Source organism: Anolis sagrei, chromosome 1 (assembly GCF_037176765.1).
Source record: "Anolis sagrei isolate rAnoSag1 chromosome 1, rAnoSag1.mat, whole genome shotgun sequence".
NCBI lineage: Eukaryota > Metazoa > Chordata > Lepidosauria > Squamata > Dactyloidae > Anolis > Anolis sagrei.
Genome location: NC_090021.1, coordinates 279,294,071 through 279,300,070, shown reverse-complemented (window position 1 = coordinate 279,300,070; position 6,000 = coordinate 279,294,071). Strand labels below are relative to the sequence as shown.

The 6,000-nt window shown below is 47.4% G+C and overlaps 1 protein-coding gene across 5 annotated transcripts in view; it reads left to right on the top strand.

The window, feature by feature from the left end:
- The first annotated feature begins 2,138 nt into the window (after positions 1 to 2,138).
- The window catches only part of CKAP5 (cytoskeleton associated protein 5), a 94,920-nt gene continuing 91,058 nt past the window's right edge, over positions 2,139 to 6,000 (top strand). For 2 of the 5 annotated variants that reach the window (XM_060763651.2, XM_060763634.2), the window contains exon 1: positions 2,140 to 2,545. The gene's annotated coding sequence lies outside the window, so the exon portion shown is untranslated. Of the gene's footprint in view, positions 2,546 to 6,000 lie in introns of all 5 variants that reach the window. The other 3 variants (XM_060763668.2, XM_060763659.2, XM_060763679.2) reach the window with 2 other exon arrangements.

The following is a 6,000-nucleotide window of genomic DNA, read 5'->3' as shown; positions in this document are numbered from 1 at the left end:
AGTACAGCCACTGCATTTCATCACAATTTGGAGAACCACGCCCCCTCATTCTAGGTCAGTGGTTCCCAGCCTTTTATTGACCAGGGACCTCTTGACCAGGGACCACTTTGACCAGGGACTACTCGGACCAGGGACCACTCTCCAGCATTAGTACCAAAAGGGTTACAAATCAGTTTTTGGTCAACTTTACATTTGGTTTGGTTATTTGGGATGCCGATTCAGAAAAATTGCATTAGATAGACCACAACAGTTCATTTCTGATACAGAACATATGCCATCTAGTAGTCGCCATCTGCTTGCCCCCAGAAAACCATATTTTATAATCTGGAGCTGATGTGGTTTATCCAATGCAATTTTCTGAATCACCACCCCAAATAACCCCAGGGGCAGGCCTGAAAACGAAGAGACCAATTTTTTTTTGTGCTTGTGTTATTATCTGTGGATTTTGTTAACGTTCATGTTAAAAAAAGAAGGGGAGAGGACTGATGTTGAAAAAAATATAAAAAGTGGAGTGTGAGACCCAAGAAACTGGTGCTAATGGCAACAATAATAATTTTGGGGGACTAAACAGTGCCTTACAAAGGGCTGCTTTCCCATTACAACTCTCCTGTTTGGCAATGGGAGCTAATAACAACTTTCCAAATGTTCAGGTGGAATCTCCTTTCCTGTAGTTTGAAGCCATTGTTCCACGTCCCAGTCTCCAGGGCAGCAGAAAACAAGACTGCTCCCTCACATATTTATACATGGCCATCATGTCTCCAATGGTATTCCCCGTGGTAACCTACAGATGTGAGAGCTGGACCATAGGGAAGGCTGAGTGAAGGAAGATAGATGCTTTTGAATGTGGTGTTGGAGGAAAGTTCTGAGAGTGCCTTGGACCGCCAGAAGATCCAACCAGTCCATCCTCCAGGAAATAAAGCCCAACTGCTCATTGGAGGGAAGGATATTAGAGACAAAGATGAAGTACTTTGGCCACATAATGAGAAGACAGGAAAGCTTAGAGATTGTGGCGCAGCTGGCTGAGTGTCAGCTGCATTAAGATCACTCTGACCAAAAGGTCATGAGTTCGAAGCCAGCGCGGGTTGGAGTGGGTTTCCAACCAATTGTGTGTAGCCTGTTGTTGACCTTTGCAACCCGAAAGACAGTTGCATCTGTCAAGTAGGAAAATAAGGTACCACCTTAAAGTGTGGGGAGGCTAAATTAATTGATTTATGAGGCCATAAAGAAGACTCCAGCAAAGCATTCCAGCGGGGAAGCATGCAGGAATGCGGAAGTGCTTCATCAGCGTCGCAGATGGAAGATGAAAGCAACAGCTCCCTGGCAGCCAGAAAAAAAAGTTAAATAGCCTCTGTGTATGTCTGTATATGTTTGTATGTCAAAAAATTGGCACTGAATGTTTGCCATATATGTGTACACTGGAATCCGCCCTGAGTCCCCTGAGAAGGGCAGAATATAAAAGCTGTAAATAAATAAATAAAATAAGACAATGATGCTGGGGAAAAAGGAAGGAAAAGGGAAGAGGGGCTGACCAAGGGCAAGATGGATGGATGGCATCCTTGAAGTGACTGGCTTGACCTTGAAGGAGATGGGAGTGGTGACGGCCGGCAGGGAGCTCTGGCGTGAGCTAGTCCATGAGGTCACGAAGAGTCGGAAACGACTGAACGAATGAACAACAATCATGTCTCCTCTCAGCCTTCTCTTCTGAAGGCTAAACATGTCCAGCTCTTGAAGCCGCTCCTCATAGGGCTTGTTTTCCAGACCTTCTCTGGACACATTTCAGCTTGTCAACATCTCCCTTCAATTGTGGTGCCCAGAGACCTCGTGGACCATCCAGTCTAACTCCCTGCCAAGAAGCAGGAAAATCGCATATGTCAAATATTCCAAAATCCAAAATACTTCTGTCTATGTCAAATATTCCAAAATCCAAAATACTTCTGTCTATGTCAAATATTCCAAAATCCAAAATACTTCTGTCTATGTCAAATATTCCAAAATACTTCTGGTCCCAAACTTGGCGGAGAAGGGACAGACAGGATGCAGAACTGCAAGGGCTGAAATGTATCCCGACGACGTCAGAAAACGCTGCCTGTGACGTAGATGACAGGAAGGGAGGGCGGGGGAGGACGAGGACGAGGCCGGAGGTAAACACAAGCGCAGGGCCACCATCTTGCTTCGCGCCTGGGGCTCTCCCGCTTCCCCTCCCCTGGGTTTGGTGAACAGAACAGGGCCCGGCATGAGAGTGGACGGCGGAGGCCCAGGAGGATGCCTCTAAGAGGGCCGGGAGCGGCGAGTAGCGGGCCGAAGGCGCCGGGCTCGGGGCCAGCTTAGCGCCGAGGGGGAGAGACGCCGCAGCCCGACACCTTCCGTCTCCTAGGAACCCGAGATTCAAACTGCCCAATCAAGTTCCGAATTGGGAAAGGGGGCGGGCTTAGCGGCCACCAATGAAGGCAACGGATATTGAGAGGTGTGGCCTACGTTGGTGATTTCAAACCCTGCAGAGGAGCGGCCCGAGACCCCTTCAGCGCCAAGGCCCGACTCGGCCGCGGTAAGCCTCGCCTGCCTTTGCGAGGGGGTTGCGGGGAGGGAGGCGCCCGGGGGTTGCGGGGAGGGAGGGAGGGAGGCGCCCGGGGGTTGCGGCGCGACTGGCGGGTTGAAAGACCTTCAGGGCCCCGTCAGGCTCGTCCTGGAACCCTGAGGCCTAGATGGCGCTGCGGGGCACTAGGCCAGGCATGGGCAAACTTAGGCCCTCCAGGTGTTTTGGGCTTCAACTCCCACCATTCCTAACCGCCTCAGGCCTTTTCCGAGGGGGAAAAGGAAAGGGCCTGAGGCGGTTAGGAATGGTGGGAGTTGAAGCCCAAAACACCTGGAGGGCACAGGTTTGCCCATGTCTATACTAGCCAGACTCTCCCGCCCTCTTCTCGGGTGGGGTTGCCCAAGGCAACCTTGGGGGAAAGGCCTCCTGTGTGCTTCACGCGAGTAGGCCTCACTTCCCTTCTCCCTCAATGAGGGGGCGGGGGGAGGCGCAAGGCTTGGCGGGGTCTCTGCCTACGTATTTCCATCCGCCCTCACTCAGATTCTCACCCCATCGCCAATCTGAGAAGACAAGCAGCGAGGTCTGCTCTCATTCGATAGGGAAGCAGCAATCCCATTTCTGAGAGAGAGTCAGAGTTGGGGAGAAAAGGCTGGCGATGGAGGGGGAGACTTGATCTGCAGCTGTTTGGGGCCCTGGCTGGCTCACCTGGTAAGGGGAAGAGGGGGCAAGCAGGCAGCATCTACACAAGGAAAAAGGAAATGCAAAGATACAGAATGGGAGACAATGCCTGGCTCGAGAGCAGTATGTGTGAAAAAGATCTTGGAGTCCTCGTGGACAACAAGTTAAACATGAGCCAACAATGTGATGTGGCAGCAAAAAAAGCCAATGGGATTTTGGCCTGCATCAATAGGAGCATAGTGTCTAGATCTAGGGAAGTAATGCTACCCCTCTATTCCGCTTTGGTTAGACCACACCTGGAATATTGTGTCCAATTCTGGGCACCACAATTCAAGAGAGATATTGACAAGCTGGAGTGTGTCCAGAGGAGGGCGACTAAAATGATCAAGGGTCTGAAGAACAAGCCCTATGAGGAGCAGCTTAAGGAGCTGGGTATGTTTAGCCTGAAGAAGAGAAGGCTAAGAGGAGATATGATAGTCATGTATAAATATGTGAGAGGAAGTCACAGGGAGGAGGGAGCAAGCTTGTTTTCTGCTTCCCTGGAGACTAGGATTTGGAACAATGGCTTCAAACTACAAGAAAGGAGATTCCATCTGATCACGAGGAAGAACTTCCTGACTGTGAGAGCCGTTCAGCAGTGGAACTTTCTGCCCCGGAGTGTGGTGGAGGCTCCTTCTTTGGAGGTTTTTAAACAGAGGCTGGATGGCCATCTGTCAGGGGTGCTTTGAATGCAATATTCCTGCTTCTTGTCAGGGGGTTAGACTGGATGGCGCATGAGGTCTCTTCCAACTCTATGATTCTAAGAGGGGGCAAGCAGGCAGCATCCACACAAGGCACTTGTTTGTTTATTTATTGTGTCAGAAGCGAGTTGAAGGTGCAGTTAAAATGCATTTAAAAACACAAAGTTTTAAAAACTTGACATTATGTTAAATGTCCTTAGACCAGAAGTTGGCCACTTGGAGTGCCTCTGGTGTTGCTGAGAGAAGGTATTCCATTGTGTATCTGACAGGGCTCAGGTTACATTGTCAGTGGTTCTCAACCTTTCTAATGCCGCATACCCTTAATACAGGGATTGTGACCTCCAACCATAAAATTATTTTTGTTGCTACTTCATAACTAATTTTGCTACTGTTGTGAATCGTAATGTAAATATCTGATACGCAAGATGTATTTTCATTCATTGGACCAAATTTGGCACAAATACCTGATTTGGCCAAATTTGAATACTGGTGGAGTTGAAGGGGATTGATTTTGTCATTTGGGAATTGTAGTTGGCTGGGATTTATCGTTCACCTACAATCAAAGTGCATTCTGAACTCCACCTAACTTCCCACACAGAAACCCCATGACCAACAAAAAATACTGTGTTTTCTAATAGTCTTTGGTGACCTCTCTGACAGTCCGTTTTGGCCCTCCCAGGGGTCCCAACCCCCAAGTTGAGAAATGCTGTAGTAGGTGGTCTGTGGTTTGCTCTTCTCCACACTTGCTCCCAGAATTCCTGGCCATTGGACAAGCTGGTTTGGGCTTCTGGGAGCTGAAGGCCCAAAACATCTGGAAGACAAAGTTGACAGCTCTGACTTAATGTGGACAATTTTAGGAATATTTAGGAATTTTGGATAAGGGGTGCTTATTCTGCAGTATGTTTCTGTTTCTTTGAAGAGGTCTACTAAGGAAAGAAAGTGCAAGACAACAGTGGTTGCTTCAAAGGGAAAGATACGGGTCAGAACTAGCCAGTGGCTGCAGTCATTAGCTGATCATACTGTTTCTGAGTAAGTAGCTTCTCTTAGATCAAGTGTCTTCTTGCTGACCTCCTTGAGTTAGCTAGAGGTAGCTACTGTTGCTATGGAAAATACACGAGCAGGTGTGTTTGTTCCTAACAGGCACAGGTCTTTGTACAGCTGATTGGAAGGTGAACAATTCTCAAGGTTTTTCCTCTGCTGCTTTAATGCAGAAGCCACTATAATCATAAGTGATCACTTGTGGCTGAGTATGATTGTCTTCCAAGAATAGAATCATGGCAGTGGGACCATAATGGACTGTGGAGACTTATTCTGGATCCACATGTTGTTTCATATTCACAACATGGACTTCCAGATAGAGGGCGGTCATCACAAGGACTTGCTTGTTGCACCTTTCTCTTGGCATGTTTTTTCCTTAAACCCTCTATCTGTGCCTCCTCAAAATCCATGACATTATTGGTAACAACTGACCTCCAGTTAGAATGCTCCAGTGTCAGGGCTCATCGGTTCTCAGTGTTTATACCACAATTTTTAAAGTTAGCCTTAACACCATATTTACATTTCGTTTTTTGTTCACTGTTCTGTTTTCTGTTCTTGAGCTGAATTCTTTGAGAGACTCTGATCAGGTATTCAGACAATGTGGCCAGTCCAGCAAAGTTGATGGTACAGAATCATTGCTTAAATGCTGGTGGCCTTTGCTTCTTCTGGAACTCTGATGATTGTCCATCTGTCTTCACAAGAGATTTGCAGGATTTTTCAAAGGCAACGCTGATGGAATCTTTCCAGAAGTCAAGAGTGACATTTGTAAACTGTCCATGTTTTGCAGGTAGACAGTAGTGTTGGCAGGACAATGGTGTTATAAACAAGTATCTTGGTGTCTCTACGAATGTCCCAATCCTCAAACACACTTTGCTTTATTTGAAAAGAAATTATATACTCACAGAGCTGAGACAGTGTTATATTTTGGCATTGATGTTGACTTTTGTGGAGAGGTGGCTGCTTAGGTAGCAAAAATTGTCAACATTTTATAGCATTACAACAGTAAGCTGT